Raw genomic sequence first — 19,886 nt, 5'->3', positions numbered from 1 at the left:
AATGCCACACACCCAGGTTAAGAAACAACATTGCCCAGGCATGGTCTAAGCCCCTCACCTCGTCCCTGTGCTTTGGGGAACCGGAGGGACAGCCGAGGCACATGGCCCTGAGACCCCTTTGCAAAAAGCCGGCTTCCCACGGAGACAGTTTTCCTGAGGTGCACACCCTATCCCAAGTGGTTGTGGCAAGGTAAAGCAAATGCCCTCCACTTCTCTGGAAGAAACCACAGTGCCCAGCCATGTTCTAAGCCCTCCCATCCTCCCTGGGCTTCTGGCAGCAGGAGTGAAAAGAGAGGAGCAGAGCACTGGGACCCGTTTGACAAAACCCGGCTTCCCACGGGAAAGTCTTTCTCCACGTGCAGACATGCTCCCAGGTGCCTGGGGCAAGGGGAAGGAAATGCCATACACTGACCTGGAAGAGACCACAGGGCCCAGGCACAGTCTGAACCCTTCCCTCAACCCGGCAGTTTTGCTAGCAGGAGTTCAACCCCAACGAACACAGCCCGGAGACCCCTGGGGCAAAAACTGCTTCCGAGGATCAATAGGTGCTTGCTGTGGAACACCTATCCCAAGTGGGGGAAGCCAGCTCAACAAAATGCCACACACCCAGGTGTAAGAAACAACATTGCCCAGGCATGGTCTAAGCCACTCACCTCGTCCCTGTGTTTTGGGGAGCCGGAGGGACAGCCGAGGCCCACGGCCCTGAGACCCTTTTGCAAAAAGCCGGCTTCCCACGGAAACAGTTTTCCTGAGGTGCACACCCTATCCCAAGTGGTTGTGGCAAGGTAAAGCAAAAGCCCTCCACTTCTCTGGAAGGAACCACAGTGCCCAGCCATGTTCTAAGCCCTCCCATCCTCCCTGGGCTTCTGGCAGCAGGAGTGAAAAGAGAGGAGCAGAGCACTGGGACCCTTTTGACAAAAACTGGCTTCCCACGGGAAAGTCTTTCTCCACGTGCAGACATGCTCCCAGGTGCCTGGGGCAAGGGGAAGGAAATGCCATACACTGACCTGGAAGAGACCACAGGGCCCAGGCACAGTCTGAACCCTTCCCTCAACCCGGCGGTTTTACTAGCAGGAGTTCAACCCCAACGAACACAGCCCGGAGACCCCTGGGGCAAAAACGGCTTCCGACGAACAATAGGTGCTTGCTGTGGAACACCTATCCCAAGTGGGGGTAGCCAGCTCAACAAAATGCCACACACCCAGGTGTAAGAAACAACATGGCCCAGCCATGGTCTAAGCCCCTCACCTCGTCCCTGTGCTTTGGGGAGCCGGAGGGACACCCGAGGCCCACGGCCCTGAGACCCCTTTGCAAAAAGCCGGCTTCCCACGGAGACAGTTTTCCTGAGGTGCAGACCCTATCCCAAGTGGTTGTGGCAAGGTAAAGCAAATGCCCTCCACTTCTCTGGAAGAAACCACAGTGCCCAGCCATGTTCTAAGCCCTCCCATCCTCCCTAGGCTTCTGGCAGCAGGAGTGAAAAGAGAGGAGCAGAGCACTGGGACCCTTTTGACAAAAACTGGCTTCCCACGGGAAAGTCTTTCTCCACGTGCAGACATGCTCCCAGGTGCCTGGGGCAAGGGGAAGGAAATGCCATACACTGACCTGGAAGAGACCACAGGGCCCAGGCACAGTCTGAACCCTTCCCTCAACCCGGCGGCTTTACTAGCAGGAGTTCAACCCCAACGAACATAGCCCGGAGACCCCTGGGGCAAAAACGGCTTCCGACGAACAATAGGTGCTTGCTGTGGAACACCTATCCCAAGGGGGGTAGCCAGCTCAACAAAATGCCACACACCCAGGTGAAAGAAACAACATTGCCCAGGCATGGTCTAAGCCCCTCACCTCGTCCCTGTGCTTTGGGGAGCCGGAGGGACACCCGAGGCACACGGCCCTGAGACCCCTTTGCAAAAAGACGGCTTCCCACGGAAACAGTTTTCCTGAGGTGCACACCCTATCCCAAGTGGTTGTGGCAAGGTAAAGCAAAAGCCCTCCACTTCTCTGGAAGAAACCACAGTGCCCAGCCATGTTCTAAGCCCTCCCATCCTCCCTGGGCTTCTGGCAGCAGGAGTGAAAAGAGAGGAACAGAGCACTGGGACCCGTTTGACAAAAACTGGCTTCCCACGGGAAAGTCTTTCTCCACGTGCAGACATGCTCCCAGGTGCCTGGGGCAAGGGGAAGGAAATGCCATACACTGACTTTGAAGAGACCACAGCGCCCAGGCACAGTCTGAACCCTTCCCTCAACCCGGCGGTTTTGCTAGCAGGAGTTCAACCCCAACGAACACAGCCCGGAGACCCCTGGGGCAAAAACGGCTTCCGACGAACAATAGGTGCTTGCTGTGGAACACCTATCCCAAGTGGGGGTAGCCAGCTCAACAAAATGCCACACACCCAGGTGTAAGAAACAACATTGCCCAGGCATGGTCTAAGCCCCTCACCTCGTCCCTGTGCTTTGGGGAGCCGGAGGGACAGCCGAGGCCCACGGCCCTGAGACCCCTTTGAAAAAGCCGGCTTCCCACGGAAAGAGTTTTCCTGAGCTGCAGACCCTATCCCAAGTGGTTGTGGCAATGTAAAGCAAATGCCCTCCACTTCTCTCGAAGAAACCACAGTGCCCAGGCACAGTCTGAACCCTTCCTTCAACCCGGCGGTTTTGCTAGCAGGAGTTCAACCCCAACGAACACAGCCCGGAGACCCCTGGGGCAAAAACGGCTTCCGACGATCAATAGGTGCTTGCTGTGGAACACCTATCCCAAGTTGGGGAAGCCAGCTCAACAAAATGCCACACACCCAGGTGTAAGAAACAACATTGCCCAGGCTTGGTCTAAGCCCCTCACCTCGTCCTTGTGCTTTGGGGAGCCGGAGGGACAGCCGAGGCCCACGACCCTGAGACCCCTTTGCAAAAAGCCGGCTTCCCACGGAGACAGTTTTCCTGAGGTGCAGACCCTATCCCAAGTGGTTGTGGCAAGGTAAAGCAAATGCCCTCCACTTCTCTGGAAGAAACCACAGTGCCCAACCGTGTTCTAAGCCCTCCCATCCTCCCTGGGCTTCTGGCAGCATGAGTGAAAAGAGAGGAGCAGAGCACTGGGACCCGTTTGACAAGACCCGGCTTCCCACGGGAAAGTCTTTCTCCACGTGCAGACATGCTCCCAGGTGCCTGGGGCAAGGGGAAGGAAATGCCATACACTGACCTGGAAGAGACCACAGGGCCCAGACACAGCCTGAACCCTTCCCTCAACCCGGCGGTTTTGCTAGCAGGAGTTCAACCCCAAGGAACACAGCCCGGAGACCCCTGGGGCAAAATCGGCTTCTGACGAACAATAGGCGCGCGCTGTGGAAAACCAATCCTAAGTGGGGGTAGCCAGCTCAACACAATGCCACACACCCAGGTTAAGAAACAACATTGCCCAGGCATGGACTAAGCCCCTCACCTCGTACCTCTGCTTTGGGGAGCCGGAGGGACACCCGAGGCACATGGCCCTGAGACCCCTTTGCAAAAAGCCGGCTTCCCACGGAGACAGTTTTCCTGAGGTGCAGACCCTATCCCAAGTGGTTGTGGCAAGGTAAAGCAAATGCCCTCCACTTCTCTGGAAGAAACCACAGTGCCCAGCCATGTTCTAAGCCCTCCCATCCTCCCTGGGCTTCTGGCAGCAGGAGTGAAAAGAGAGGAGCAGAGCACTGGGACCCGTTTGACAAAACCCGGCTTCCCACGGGAAAGTCTTTCTCCACGTGCAGACATACTCCCAGGTGCCTGGGGCAAGGGGAAGGAAATGCCATACACTGACCTGGAAGAGACCACAGGGCCCAGGCACAGTCTGAACACTTCCCTCAACCCGGCGGTTTTACTTGCAGGAGTTCAACCCCAACGAACATAGCCCGGAGACCCCTGGGGCAAAAACGGCTTCCGACGAACAATAGGTGCTTGCTGTGGAACACCTATCCCAAGTGGGGGAAGCCAGCTCAACAAAATGCCACACACCCAGGTATAAGAAACAACATTGCCCAGGCATGGTCTAAGCCCCTCACCTCGTCCCTGTGCTTTGGGGAGCCGGAGGGACAGCCGAGGCCCACGGCCCTGAGACCCCTTTGCAAAAAGCCGGCTTCCCACGGAGACAGTTTTCCTGAGGTGCACACCCTATCCCAAGTGGTTGTGGCAAGGTAAAGCAAATGCCCTCCACTTCTCTGGAAGAAACCACAGTGCCCAGCCATGTTCTAAGCCCTCCCATCCTCCCTGGGCTTCTGGCAGCAGGAGTGAAAAGAGAGGAGCAGAGCACTGGGACCCTTTTGACAAAAACTGGCTTCCCACGGGAAAGTCTTTCTCCACGTGCAGACATGCTCCCAGGTGCCTGGGGCAAGGGGAAGGAAATGCCATACACTGACCTGGAAGAGACCACAGGGCCCAGGCACAGTCTGAACCCTTCCCTCAACCCGGCGGCTTTACTAGCAGGAGTTCAACCCCAACGAACATAGCCCGGAGACCCCTGGGGCAAAAACGGCTTCCGACGAACAATAGGTGCTTGCTGTGGAACACCTATCCCAAGTGGGGGTAGCCAGCTCAACAAAATGCCACACACCCAGGTGTAAGAAACAACATTGCCCAGGCATGGTCTAAGCCCCTCACCTCGTCCCTGTGTTTTGGGGAGCCGGAGGGACAGCCGAGGCCCACGGCCCTGAGACCCCTTTGCAAAAAGCCGGCTTCCCACGGAAACAGTTTTCCTGAGGTGCACACCCTATCCCAAGTGGTTGTGGCAAGGTAAAGCAAATGCCCTCCACTTCTCTGGAAGAAACCGCAGTGCCCAGCCATGTTCTAAGCCCTCCCATCCTCCCTGGGCTTCTGGCAGCAGGAGTGAAAAGAGAGGAACAGAGCACTGGGACCCGTTTGACAAAAACTGGCTTCCCACGGGAAAGTCTTTCTCCACGTGCAGACATGCTCCCAGGTGCCTGGGGCAAGGGGAAGGAAATGCCATACACTGACCTTGAAGAGACCACAGCGCCCAGGCACAGTCTGAACCCTTCCCTCAACCCGGCGGTTTTGCTAGCAGGAGTTCAACCCCAACGAACACAGCCCGGAGACCCCTGGGGCAAAAACGGCTTCCGACGAACAATAGGCGCTTGCTGCGGAAAACCAATCCTAAGTGGGGGTAGCCAGCTCAACACAATGCCACACACCCAGTGTAAGAAACAAAATTGCCCAGCCATGGTCTAAGCCCCTCACCTCGTCCCTGTGCTTTGGGGAGCCGGAGGGACACCCGAGGCCCACGGCCCTGAGACCCCTTTGCAAAAAGCCGGCTTCCCACGGAGACAGTTTTCCTGAGGTGCAGACCCTATCCCAAGTGGTTGTGGCAAGGTAAAGCAAATGCCCTCCACTTCTCTGGAAGAAACCACAGTGCCCAGCCATGTTCTAAGCCCTCCCATCCTCCCTGGGCTTCTGGCAGCAGGAGTGAAAAGAGAGGAGCAGAGCACTGGGACCCTTTTGACAAAAACTGGCTTCCCACGGGAAAGTCTTTCTCCACGTGCAGACATGCTCCCAGGTGCCTGGGGCAAGGGGAAGGAAATGCCATACACTGACCTGGAAGAGACCACAGGGCCCAGGCACAGTCTGAACCCTTCCCTCAACCCGGCGGCTTTACTAGCAGGAGTTCAACCCCAACGAACATAGCCCGGAGACCCCTGGGGCAAAAACGGCTTCCGACGAACAATAGGTGCTTGCTGTGGAACACCTATCCCAAGGGGGGTAGCCAGCTCAACAAAATGCCACACACCCAGGTGAAAGAAACAACATTGCCCAGGCATGGTATAAGCCCCTCACCTCGTCCCTGTGCTTTGGGAAACCGGAGGGACAGCCGAGGCCCACGGCCCTGAGACCCCTTTGCAAAAAGCCGGCTTCCCACGGAGACAGTATTCCTGAGGTGCAGACCCTATCCCAAGTGGTTGTGGCAAGGTAAAGCAAATGCCCTCCACTTCTCTGGAAGAAACCACAGTGCCCAACCATGTTCTAAGCCCTCCCATCCTCCCTGGGCTTCTGGTAGCAGGAGTGAAAAGAGAGGAGCAGACCACTGGGACCCGTTTGACAAAACCCGGCTTCCCACGGGAAAGTCTTTCTCCACGTGCAGATATGCTCCCAGGTGCCTGTGGCAAGGGGAAGGAAATGCCATACACTGACCTGGAAGAGACCACAGGGCCCAGGCACAGTCTGAACCCTTCCCTCATCCCGGCAGGTTTGCTAGCAGGAGTTCAACCCCAACGAACACAGCCCGGAGACCCCTGGGGCAAAAACGGCTTCCGACGAACAATAGGCGCTTGCTGTGGAAAACCAATCCTAAGTGGGGGTAGCCAGCTCAACACAATGCCACACACCCAGGTGTAAGAAACAACATTGCCCTGCCATGGTCTAAGCCCCTCACCTCGTCCCTGTGCTTTGGGGAGCCGGAGGGACAGCCGAGGCCCACGGCCCTGAGACCCCTTTGCAAAAAGCCGGCTTCCCACGGAAACAGTTTTCCTGAGGTGCAGACCCTATCCCAAGTGGTTGTGGCAAGGTAAAGCAAATGCCTTCCACTTCTCTGGAAGAAACCACAGTGCCCAGCCATGTTCTAAGCCCTCCCATCCTCCCTGGGCTTCTGGCACCGGGAGTGAAAAGAGAGGAGCAGAGCACTGGGACCCGTTTGACAAGACCCGGCTTCCCACGGGAAAGTCTTTCTCCACGTGCAGACATGCTCCCAGGTGCCTGGGGCAAGGGGAAGGAAATGCCATACACTGACCTGGAAGAGACCACAGGGCCCAGGCACAGTCTGAACCCTTCCCTCAACCCGGCGGTTTTGCTAGCAGGAGTTCAACCCCAACCCACACAGCCCGGAGACCCCTGGGGCAAAAACGGCTTCTGACGAACAATAGGCGCGCGCTGTGGAAAACCAATCCTAAGTGGGGGTAGCCAGCTCAACACAATGCCACACACCCAGGTTAAGAAACAACATTGCCCAGGCATGGTCTAAGCCCCTCACCTCGTCCCTGTGCTTTGGGGAACCGGAGGGACAGCCGAGGCACATGGCCCTGAGACCCCTTTGCAAAAAGCCGGCTTCCCACGGAGACAGTTTTCCTGAGGTGCACACCCTATCCCAAGTGGTTGTGGCAAGGTAAAGCAAATGCCCTCCACTTCTCTGGAAGAAACCACAGTGCCCAGCCATGTTCTAAGCCCTCCCATCCTCCCTGGGCTTCTGGCAGCAGGAGTGAAAAGAGAGGAGCAGAGCACTGGGACCCGTTTGACAAAACCCGGCTTCCCACGGGAAAGTCTTTCTCCACGTGCAGACATGCTCCCAGGTGCCTGGGGCAAGGGGAAGGAAATGCCATACACTGACCTGGAAGAGACCACAGGGCCCAGGCACAGTCTGAACCCTTCCCTCAACCCGGCAGTTTTGCTAGCAGGAGTTCAACCCCAACGAACACAGCCCGGAGACCCCTGGGGCAAAAACTGCTTCCGAGGATCAATAGGTGCTTGCTGTGGAACACCTATCCCAAGTGGGGGAAGCCAGCTCAACAAAATGCCACACACCCAGGTGTAAGAAACAACATTGCCCAGGCATGGTCTAAGCCCCTCACCTCGTCCCTGTGCTTTGGGGAGCCGGAGGGACAGCGGAGGCCCACGGCCCTGAGACCCCTTTGCAAAAAGCCGGCTTCCCACGGAGACAGTTTTCCTGAGGTGCACACCCTATCCCAAGTGGTTGTGGCAAGGTAAAGCAAATGCCCTCCACTTCTCTGGAAGAAACCACAGTGCCCAGCCATGTTCTAAGCCCTCCCATCCTCCCTGGGCTTCTGGCAGCAGGAGTGAAAAGAGAGGAGCAGAGCACTGGGACCCGTTTGACAAGACACGGCTTCCCACGGGAAAGTCTTTCTCCACGTGCAGACATGCTCCCAGGTGCCTGGGGCAAGGGGAAGGAAATGCCATACACTGACCTGGAAGAGACCACAGGGCCCAGGCACAGTCTGAACCCTTCCCTCAACCCGGCGGTTTTGCTAGCAGGAGTTCAACCCCAACCCACACAGCCCGGAGACCCCTGGGGCAAAAACGGCTTCTGACGAACAATAGGCGCGCGCTGTGGAAAACCAATCCTAAGTGGGGGTAGCCAGCTCAACACAATGCCACACACCCAGGTTAAGAAACAACATTGCCCAGGCATGGTCTAAGCCCCTCACCTCGTCCCTGTGCTTTGGGGAGCCGGAGGGACAGCCGAGGCACACGGCCCTGAGACCCCTTGGCAAAAAGCCGGCTTCCCAAGGAAACAGTTTTCCTGAGGTGCACACCCTATCCCAAGTGGTTGTGGCAAGGTAAAGCAAATGCCCTCCACTTCTCTGGAAGAAACCACAGTGCCCAACCATGTTCTAAGCCCTCCCATCCTCCCTGGGCTTCTGGCAGCAGGAGTGAAAAGAGAGGAGCAGAGCACTGGGACCCGTTTGACAAGACCCGGCTTCCCACGGGAAAGTCTTTCTCCACGTGCAGACATGCTCCCAGGTGCCTGGGGCAAGGGGAAGGAAATGCCATACACTGACCTGGAAGAGACCACAGGGCCCAGGCACAGTCTGAACCCTGCCCTCAACCCGGCGGTTTTGCTGGCAGGAGTTCAACCCCAACGAACACAGCCCGGAGACCCCTGGGGCAAAAACGGCTTCTGACGAACAATAGGCGCTTGCTGTGGAAAACCAATCCTAAGTGGGGGTAGCCAGCTCAACACAATGCCTCCCACCCAGGTGTAAGAAACAACATTGCCCAGGCATGGTCTAAGCCCCTCACCTCGTCCCTGTGCTTTGGGGAGCCGGAGGGACACCCGAGGCCCACGGCCCTGAGACCCCTTTGCAAAAAGCCGGCTTCCCACGGAAACAGTTTTCCTGAGGTGCAGACCCTATCCCAAGTGGTTGTGGCAAGGTAAAGCAAATGCCCTCCACTTCTCTGGAAGAAACCACAGTGCCCAGCCATGTTCTAAGCCCTCCCATCCTCCCTGGGCTTCTGGCAGCAGGAGTGAAAAGAGAGGAGCAGAGCACTGGGACCCTTTTGACAAAAACTGGATTCCCACGGGAAAGTCTTTCTCCACGTGCAGACATGCTCCCAGGTGCTTGGGGCAAGGGGAAGGAAATGCCATACACTGACCTGGAAGAGACCACAGGGCCCAGGCACAGTCTGAACCCTTCCCTCAACCCGGCGGTTTTACTAGCAGGAGTTCAACCCCAACGAACATAGCCCGGAGACCCCTGGGGCAAAAACGGCTTCCGACGAACAATAGGTGCTTGCTGTGGAACACCTATCCCAAGTGGGGGTAGCCAGCTCAACAAAATGCCACACACCCAGGTGTAAGAAACAACATTGCCCAGGCATGGTCTAAGCCCCTCACCTCGTCCCTGTGTTTTGGGGAGCCGGAGGGACTGCCGAGGCCCACGGCCCTGAGACCCCTTTGCAAAAAGCCGGCTTCCCACGGAAACACTTTTCCTGAGGTGCACACCCTATCCCAAGTGGTTGTGGCAAGGTAAAGCAAATGCCCTCCACTTCTCTGGAAGAATCCACAGTGCCCAGCCATGTTCTAAGCCCTCCCATCCTCCCTGGGCTTCTGGCAGCAGGAGTGAAAAGAGAGGAACAGAGCACTGGGACCCGTTTGACAAAAACTGGCTTCCCACGGGAAAGTCTTTCTCCACGTGCAGACATGCTCCCAGGTGCCTGGGGCAAGGGGAAGGAAATGCCATACACTGACCTTGAAGAGACCACAGCGCCCAGGCACAGTCTGAACCCTTCCCTCAACCCGGCGGTTTTACTAGCAGGAGTTCAACCCCAACGAACACAGCCCGGAGACCCCTGGGGCAAAAACGGCTTCCAACGAACAATAGGTGCTTGCTGTGGAACACCTATCCCAAGTGGGGGTAGCCAGCTCAACACAATGCCACACACCCAGGTTAAGAAAAAACATTGCCCAGGCATGGTCTAAGCCCCTCACCTCGTCCCTGTGCTTTGGGAAACCGGAGGGACAGCCGAGGCACACGGCCCTGAGACCCCTTTGCAAAAAGCCGGCTTCCCACGGAGACAGTTTTCCTGAGGTGCAGACCCTATCCCAAGTGGTTGTGGCAAGGTAAAGCAAATGCCCTCCACTTCTCTGGAAGAAACCACAGTGCCCAGCCATGTTCTAAGCCCTCCCATCCTCCCTGGGCTTCTGGCAGCGGGAGTGAAAAGAGAGGAGCAGAGCACTGGGACCCGTTTGACAAGACCCGGCTTCCCACGGGAAAGTCTTTCTCCACGTGCAGACATGCTCCCAGGTGCCTGGGGCAAGGGGAAGGAAATGCCATACACTGACCTGGAAGAGACCACAGGGCCCAGGCACAGTCTGAACCCTTCCCTCAACCCGGCGGTTTTGCTAGCAGGAGTTCAACCCCAACCCACACAGCCCGGAGACCCCTGGGGCAAAAACGGCTTCTGACGAACAATAGGCGCGCGCTGTGGAAAACCAATCCTAAGTGGGGGTAGCCAGCTCAACACAATGCCACACACCCAGGTTAAGAAACAACATTGCCCAGGCATGGTCTAAGCCCCTCACCTCGTCCCTGTGCTTTGGGGAACCGGAGGGACAGCCGAGGCACATGGCCCTGAGACCCCTTTGCAAAAAGCCGGCTTCCCACGGAGACAGTTTTCCTGAGGTGCACACCCTATCCCAAGTGGTTGTGGCAAGGTAAAGCAAATGCCCTCCACTTCTCTGGAAGAAACCACAGTGCCCAGCCATGTTCTAAGCCCTCCCATCCTCCCTGGGCTTCTGGCAGCAGGAGTGAAAAGAGAGGAGCAGAGCACTGGGACCCGTTTGACAAAACCCGGCTTCCCACGGGAAAGTCTTTCTCCACGTGCAGACATGCTCCCAGGTGCCTGGGGCAAGGGGAAGGAAATGCCATACACTGACCTGGAAGAGACCACAGGGCCCAGGCACAGTCTGAACCCTTCCCTCAACCCGGCAGTTTTGCTAGCAGGAGTTCAACCCCAACGAACACAGCCCGGAGACCCCTGGGGCAAAAACTGCTTCCGAGGATCAATAGGTGCTTGCTGTGGAACACCTATCCCAAGTGGGGGAAGCCAGCTCAACAAAATGCCACACACCCAGGTGTAAGAAACAACATTGCCCAGGCATGGTCTAAGCCACTCACCTCGTCCCTGTGTTTTGGGGAGCCGGAGGGACAGCCGAGGCCCACGGCCCTGAGACCCTTTTGCAAAAAGCCGGCTTCCCACGGAAACAGTTTTCCTGAGGTGCACACCCTATCCCAAGTGGTTGTGGCAAGGTAAAGCAAAAGCCCTCCACTTCTCTGGAAGGAACCACAGTGCCCAGCCATGTTCTAAGCCCTCCCATCCTCCCTGGGCTTCTGGCAGCAGGAGTGAAAAGAGAGGAGCAGAGCACTGGGACCCTTTTGACAAAAACTGGCTTCCCACGGGAAAGTCTTTCTCCACGTGCAGACATGCTCCCAGGTGCCTGGGGCAAGGGGAAGGAAATGCCATACACTGACCTGGAAGAGACCACAGGGCCCAGGCACAGTCTGAACCCTTCCCTCAACCCGGCGGTTTTACTAGCAGGAGTTCAACCCCAACGAACACAGCCCGGAGACCCCTGGGGCAAAAACGGCTTCCGACGAACAATAGGTGCTTGCTGTGGAACACCTATCCCAAGTGGGGGTAGCCAGCTCAACAAAATGCCACACACCCAGGTGTAAGAAACAACATGGCCCAGGCATGGTCTAAGCCCCTCACCTCGTCCCTGTGCTTTGGGGAGCCGGAGGGACACCCGAGGCCCACGGCCCTGAGACCCCTTTGCAAAAAGCCGGCTTCCCACGGAGACAGTTTTCCTGAGGTGCAGACCCTATCCCAAGTGGTTGTGGCAAGGTAAAGCAAATGCCCTCCACTTCTCTGGAAGAAACCACAGTGCCCAGCCATGTTCTAAGCCCTCCCATCCTCCCTAGGCTTCTGGCAGCAGGAGTGAAAAGAGAGGAGCAGAGCACTGGGACCCTTTTGACAAAAACTGGCTTCCCACGGGAAAGTCTTTCTCCACGTGCAGACATGCTCCCAGGTGCCTGGGGCAAGGGGAAGGAAATGCCATACACTGACCTGGAAGAGACCACAGGGCCCAGGCACAGTCTGAACCCTTCCCTCAACCCGGCGGCTTTACTAGCAGGAGTTCAACCCCAACGAACATAGCCCGGAGACCCCTGGGGCAAAAACGGCTTCCGACGAACAATAGGTGCTTGCTGTGGAACACCTATCCCAAGGGGGGTAGCCAGCTCAACAAAATGCCACACACCCAGGTGAAAGAAACAACATTGCCCAGGCATGGTCTAAGCCCCTCACCTCGTCCCTGTGCTTTGGGGAGCCGGAGGGACACCCGAGGCACACGGCCCTGAGACCCCTTTGCAAAAAGACGGCTTCCCACGGAAACAGTTTTCCTGAGGTGCACACCCTATCCCAAGTGGTTGTGGCAAGGTAAAGCAAAAGCCCTCCACTTCTCTGGAAGAAACCACAGTGCCCAGCCATGTTCTAAGCCCTCCCATCCTCCCTGGGCTTCTGGCAGCAGGAGTGAAAAGAGAGGAACAGAGCACTGGGACCCGTTTGACAAAAACTGGCTTCCCACGGGAAAGTCTTTCTCCACGTGCAGACATGCTCCCAGGTGCCTGGGGCAAGGGGAAGGAAATGCCATACACTGACTTTGAAGAGACCACAGCGCCCAGGCACAGTCTGAACCCTTCCCTCAACCCGGCGGTTTTGCTAGCAGGAGTTCAACCCCAACGAACACAGCCCGGAGACCCCTGGGGCAAAAACGGCTTCCGACGAACAATAGGTGCTTGCTGTGGAACACCTATCCCAAGTGGGGGTAGCCAGCTCAACAAAATGCCACACACCCAGGTGTAAGAAACAACATTGCCCAGGCATGGTCTAAGCCCCTCACCTCGTCCCTGTGCTTTGGGGAGCCGGAGGGACAGCCGAGGCCCACGGCCCTGAGACCCCTTTGAAAAAGCCGGCTTCCCACGGAAAGAGTTTTCTTGAGGTGCAGACCCTATCCCAAGTGGTTGTGGCAATGTAAAGCAAATGCCCTCCACTTCTCTGGAAGAAACCACAGTACCCAGGCACAGTCTGAACCCTTCCTTCAACCCGGCGGTTTTGCTAGCAGGAGTTCAACCCCAACGAACACAGCCCGGAGACCCCTGGGGCAAAAACGGCTTCCGACGATCAATAGGTGCTTGCTGTGGAACACCTATCCCAAGTTGGGGAAGCCAGCTCAACAAAATGCCACACACCCAGGTGTAAGAAACAACATTGCCCAGGCTTGGTCTAAGCCCCTCACCTCGTCCTTGTGCTTTGGGGAGCCGGAGGGACAGCCGAGGCCCACAACCCTGAGACCCCTTTGCAAAAAGCCGGCTTCCCACGGAGACAGTTTTCCTGAGGTGCAGACCCTATCCCAAGTGGTTGTGGCAAGGTAAAGCAAATGCCCTCCACTTCTCTGGAAGAAACCACAGTGCCCAACCATGTTCTAAGCCCTCCCATCCTCCCTGGGCTTCTGGCAGCAGGAGTGAAAAGAGAGGAGCAGAGCACTGGGACCCGTTTGACAAGACCCGGCTTCCCACGGGAAAGTCTTTCTCCACGTGCAGACATGCTCCCAGGTGCCTGGGGCAAGGGGAAGGAAATGCCATACACTGACCTGGAAGAGACCACAGGGCCCAGACACAGCCTGAACCCTTCCCTCAACCCGGCGGTTTTGCTAGCAGTAGTTCAACCCCAAGGAACACAGCCCGGAGACCCCTGGGGCAAAATCGGCTTCTGACGAACAATAGGCGCGCGCTGTGGAAAACCAATCCTAAGTGGGGGTAGCCAGCTCAACACAATGCCACACACCCAGGTTAAGAAACAACATTGCCCAGGCATGGACTAAGCCCCTCACCTCGTACCTGCGCTTTGGGGAGCCGGAGGGACACCCGAGGCACATGGCCCTGAGACCCCTTTGCAAAAAGCCGGCTTCCCACGGAGACAGTTTTCCTGAGGTGCAGACCCTATCCCAAGTGGTTGTGGCAAGGTAAAGCAAATGCCCTCCACTTCTCTGGAAGAAACCACAGTGCCCAGCCATGTTCTAAGCCCTCCCATCCTCCCTGGGCTTCTGGCAGCAGGAGTGAAAAGAGAGGAGCAGAGCACTGGGACCCGTTTGACAAAACCCGGCTTCCCACGGGAAAGTCTTTCTCCACGTGCAGACATGCTCCCAGGTGCCTGGGGCAAGGGGAAGGAAATGCCATACACTGACCTGGAAGAGACCACAGGGCCCAGGCACAGTCTGAACACTTCCCTCAACCCGGCGGTTTTACTTGCAGGAGTTCAACCCCAACGAACATAGCCCGGAGACCCCTGGGGCAAAAACGGCTTCCGACGAACAATAGGTGCTTGCTGTGGAACACCTATCCCAAGTGGGGGAAGCCAGCTCAACAAAATGCCACACACCCAGGTGTAAGAAACAACATTGCCCAGGCATGGTCTAAGCCCCTCACCTCGTCCCTGTGCTTTGGGGAGCCGGAGGGACAGCCGAGGCCCACGGCCCTGAGATCCCTTTGCAAAAAGCCGGCTTCCCACGGAGACAGTTTTCCTGAGGTGCACACCCTATCCCAAGTGGTTGTGGCAAGGTAAAGCAAATGCCCTCCACTTCTCTGGAAGAAACCACAGTGCCCAGCCATGTTCTAAGCCCTCCCATCCTCCCTGGGCTTCTGGCAGCAGGAGTGAAAAGAGAGGAGCAGAGCACTGGGACCCTTTTGACAAAAACTGGCTTCCCACGGGAAAGTCTTTCTCCACGTGCAGACATGCTCCCAGGTGCCTGGGGCAAGGGGAAGGAAATGCCATACACTGACCTGGAAGAGACCACAGGGCCCAGGCACAGTCTGAACCCTTCCCTCAACCCGGCGGTTTTACTAGCAGGAGTTCAACCCCAACGAACATAGCCCGGAGACCCCTGGGGCAAAAACGGCTTCCGACGAACAATAGGTGCTTGCTGTGGAACACCTATCCCAAGTGGGGGTAGCCAGCTCAACAAAATGCCACACACCCAGGTGTAAGAAACAACATTGCCCAGGCATGGTCTAAGCCCCTCACCTCGTCCCTGTGTTTTGGGGAGCCGGAGGGACAGCCGAGGCCCACGGCCCTGAGACCCCTTTGCAAAAAGCCGGCTTCCCACGGAAACAGTTTTCCTGAGGTGCACACCCTATCCCAAGTGGTTGTGGCAAGGTAAAGCAAATGCCCTCCACTTCTCTGGAAGAAACCGCAGTGCCCAGCCATGTTCTAAGCCCTCCCATCCTCCCTGGGCTTCTGGCAGCAGGAGTGAAAAGAGAGGAACAGAGCACTGGGACCCGTTTGACAAAAACTGGCTTCCCACGGGAAAGTCTTTCTCCACGTGCAGACATGCTCCCAGGTGCCTGGGGCAAGGGGAAGGAAATGCCATACACTGACCTTGAAGAGACCACAGCGCCCAGGCACAGTCTGAACCCTTCCCTCAACCCGGCGGTTTTGCTAGCAGGAGTTCAACCCCAACGAACACAGCCCGGAGACCCCTGGGGCAAAAACGGCTTCCGACGAACAATAGGCGCTTGCTGTGGAAAACCAATCCTAAGTGGGGGTAGCCAGCTCAACACAATGCCACACACCCAGTGTAAGAAACAACATTGCCCAGCCATGGTCTAAGCCCCTCACCTCGTCCCTGTGCTTTGGGGAGCCGGAGGGACACCCGAGGCCCACGGCCCTGAGACCCCTTTGCAAAAAGCCGGCTTCCCACGGAGACAGTTTTCCTGAGGTGCAGACCCTATCCCAAGTGGTTGTGGCAAGGTAAAGCAAATGCCCTCCACTTCTCTGGAAGAAACCACAGTGCCCAGCCATGTTCTAAGCCCTCCCATCCTCCCTGGGCTTCTGGCAGCAGGAGTGAAAAGAGAGGAGCAGAGCACTGGGACCCTTTTGACAAAAACTGGCTTCCCACGGGAAAGTCTTTCTCCACGTGCAGACATGCTCCCAGGTGCCTGGGGCAAGGGGAAGGAAATACCATACACTGACCTGGAAGAGACCACAGGGCCCAGGCACAGTCTGAACCCTTCCCTCAACCCGGCGGCTTTACTAGCAGGAGTTCAACCCCAACGAACATAGCCCGGAGACCCCTGGGGCAAAAACGGCTTCCGACGAACAATAGGTGCTTGCTGTGGAACACCTATCCCAAGTGGGGGTAGCCAGCTCAAGAAAATGCCACACACCCAGGTGAAAGAAACAACATTGCCCAGGCATGGTCTAAGCCCCTCACCTCGTCCCTGTGCTTTGGGGAGCCGAAGGGACACCCGAGGCACACGGCCCTGAGACCCCTTTGCAAAAAGACGGCTTCCCACGGAAACAGTTTTCCTGAGGTGCACACCCTATCCCAAGTGGTTGTGGCAAGGTAAAGCAAAAGCCCTCCACTTCTCTGGAAGAAACCACAGTGCCCAGCCATGTTCTAAGCCCTCCCATCCTCCCTGGGCTTCTGGCAGCAGGAGTGAAAAGAGAGGAACAGAGCACTGGGACCCATTTGACAAAAACTGGCTTCCCACGGGAAAGTCTTTCTCCACGTGCAGACATGCTCCCAGGTGCCTGGGGCAAGGGGAAGGAAACGCCATACACTGACTTTGAAGAGACCACAGCGCCCAGGCACAGTCTGAACCCTTCCCTCAACCCGGCGGTTTTGCTAGCAGGAGTTCAACCCCAACGAACACAGCCCGGAGACCCCTGGGGCAAAAACGGCTTCCGACGAACAATAGGTGCTTGCTGTGGAACACCTATCCCAAGTGGGGGTAGCCAGCTCAACAAAATGCCACACACCCAGGTGTAAGAAACAACATTGCCCAGGCATGGTCTAAGCCCCTCACCTCGTCACTGTGCTTTGGGGAGCCGGAGGGACAGCCGAGGCCCACGGCCCTGAGACCCCTTTGAAAAAGCCGGCTTCCCACGGAAAGAGTTTTCCTGAGGTGCAGACCCTATCCCAAGTGGTTGTGGCAATGTAAAGCAAATGCCCTCCACTTCTCTGGAAGAAACCACAGTGCCCAGGCACAGTCTGAACCCTTCCTTCAACCCGGCGGTTTTGCTAGCAGGAGTTCAACCCCAACGAACACAGCCCGGAGACCCCTGGGGCAAAAACGGCTTCCGACGATCAATAGGTGCTTGCTGTGGAACACCTATCCCAAGTTGGGGAAGCCAGCTCAACAAAATGCCACACACCCAGGTGTAAGAAACAACATTGCCCAGGCTTGGTCTAAGCCCCTCACCTCGTCCTTGTGCTTTGGGGAGCCGGAGGGACAGCCGAGGCCCACGACCCTGAGACCCCTTTGCAAAAAGCCGGCTTCCCACGGAGACAGTTTTCCTGAGGTGCAGACCCTATCCCAAGTGGTTGTGGCAAGGTAAAGCAAATGCCCTCCACTTCTCTGGAAGAAACCACAGTGCCCAACCATGTTCTAAGCCCTCCCATCCTCCCTGGGCTTCTGGCAGCAGGAGTGAAAAGAGAGGAGCAGAGCACTGGGACCCGTTTGACAAGACCCGGCTTCCCACGGGAAAGTCTTTCTCCACGTGCAGACATGCTCCCAGGTGCCTGGGGCAAGGGGAAGGAAATGCCATACACTGACCTGGAAGAGACCACAGGGCCCAGACACAGCCTGAACCCTTCCCTCAACCCGGCGGTTTTGCTAGCAGGAGTTCAACCCCAAGGAACACAGCCCGGAGACCCCTGGGGCAAAATCGGCTTCTGACGAACAATAGGCGCGTGCTGTGGAAAACCAATCCTAAGTGGGGGTAGCCAGCTCAACACAATGCCACACACCCAGGTTAAGAAACAACATTGCCCAGGCATGGACTAAGCCCCTCACCTCGTACCTGTGCTTTGGGGAGCCGGAGGGACACCCGAGGCACATGGCCCTGAGACCCCTTTGCAAAAAGCCGGCTTCCCACGGAGACAGTTTTCCTGAGGTGCAGACCCTATCCCAAGTGGTTGTGGCAAGGTAAAGCAAATGCCCTCCACTTCTCTGGAAGAAACCACAGTGCCCAGCCATGTTCTAAGCCCTCCCATCCTCCCTGGGCTTCTGGCAGCAGAAGTGAAAAGAGAGGAATAGAGCACTGGGACCCGTTTGACAAAAACTGGCTTCCCACGGGAAAGTCTTTCTCCACGTGCAGACATGCTCCCAGGTGCCTGGGGCAAGGGGAAGGAAATGCCATACACTGACCTTGAAGAGACCACAGCGCCCAGGCACAGTCTGAACCCTTCCCTCAACCCGGCGGTTTTGCTAGCAGGAGTTCAACCCCAAGGAACACAGCCCGGAGACCCCTGGGGCAAAAACGGCTTCCGACGAACAATAGGCGCTTGCTGTGGAAAACCAATCCTAAGTGGGGGTAGCCAGCTCAACAAAATGCCACACACCCAGGTGTAAGAAACAACATTGCCCAGCCATGGTCTAAGCCCCTCACCTCGTCCCTGTGCTTTGGGGAGCCGGAGGGACACCCGAGGCCCACGGCCCTGAGACCCCTTTGCAAAAAGCCGGCTTCCCACGGAGACAGTTTTCCTGAGGTGCAGACCCTATCCCAAGTGGTTGTGGCAAGGTAAAGCAAATGCCCTCCACTTCTCTGGAAGAAACCACAGTGCCCAGCCATGTTCTAAGCCCTCCCATCCTCCCTGGGCTTCTGGCAGCAGGAGTGAAAAGAGAGGAGCAGAGCACTGGGACCCGTTTGACAAAAACCGGCTTCCCACGGGAAAGTCTTTCTCCACGTGCAGACATGCTCCCAGGTGCCTGGGGCAAGGGGAAGGAAATGCCATACACTGACCTGGAAGAGACCACAGGGCCCAGGCACAGTCTGAACCCTTCCCTCAACCCGGCGGTTTTACTAGCAGGAGTTAAACCCCAACGAACACAGCCCGGAGACCCCTGGGGCAAAAACGGCTTCCGACGAACAATAGGTGCTTGCTGTGGAACACCTATCCCAAGTGGGGGTAGCCAGCTCAACAAAATGCCACACACCCAGGTGTAAGAAACAACATTGCTTAGGCATGGTCTAAGCCCCTCACCTCGTCCCTGTGCTTTGGGGAGCCGGAGGGACAGCCGAGGCACACAGCCCTGAGACCCCTTTGCAAAAAGCCGGCTTCCCACGGAGACAGTTTTCCTGAGGTGCACACCCTATCCCAAGTGGTTGTGGCAAGGTAAAGCAAATGCCCTCCACTTCTCTGGAAGAAACCACAGTGCCCAGCCATGTTCTAAGCCCTCCCATCCTCCCTGGGCTTCTGGCAGCAGGAGTGAAAAGAGAGGAGCAGAGCACTGGGACCCTTTTGACAAAAACTGGCTTCCCACGGGAAAGTCTTTCTCCACGTGCAGACATGCTCCCAGGTGCCTGGGGCAAGGGGAAGGAAATGCCATACACTGACCTTGAAGAGACCACAGCGCCCAGGCACAGTCTGAACCCTTCCCTCAACCCGGCGGTTTTGCTAGCAGGAGTTCAACCCCAACGAACACAGCCCGGAGACCCCTGGGGCAAAAACGGCTTCCGACGAACAATAGGCGCTTGCTGTGGAAAACCAATCCTAAGTGGGGGTAGCCAGCTCAACACAATGCCACACACCCAGGTGTAAGAAACAACATTGCCCAGCCATGGTCTAAGCCCCTCACCTCGTCCCTGTGCTTTGGGGAGCCGGAGGGACAGCCGAGGCCCACGGCCCTGAGACCCCTTTGCAAAAAGCCGGCTTCCCACGGAGACAGTTTTCCTGAGGTGCAGACCCTATCCCAAGTGGTTGTGGCAAGGTAAAGCAAATGCCCTCCACTTCTCTGGAAGAAACCACAGTGCCCAGCCATGTTCTAAGCCCTCCCATCCTCCCT

Source organism: Ursus arctos, unplaced genomic scaffold (assembly GCF_023065955.2).
Source record: "Ursus arctos isolate Adak ecotype North America unplaced genomic scaffold, UrsArc2.0 scaffold_6, whole genome shotgun sequence".
NCBI lineage: Eukaryota > Metazoa > Chordata > Mammalia > Carnivora > Ursidae > Ursus > Ursus arctos.
This window is presented reverse-complemented; position numbering follows the sequence as displayed.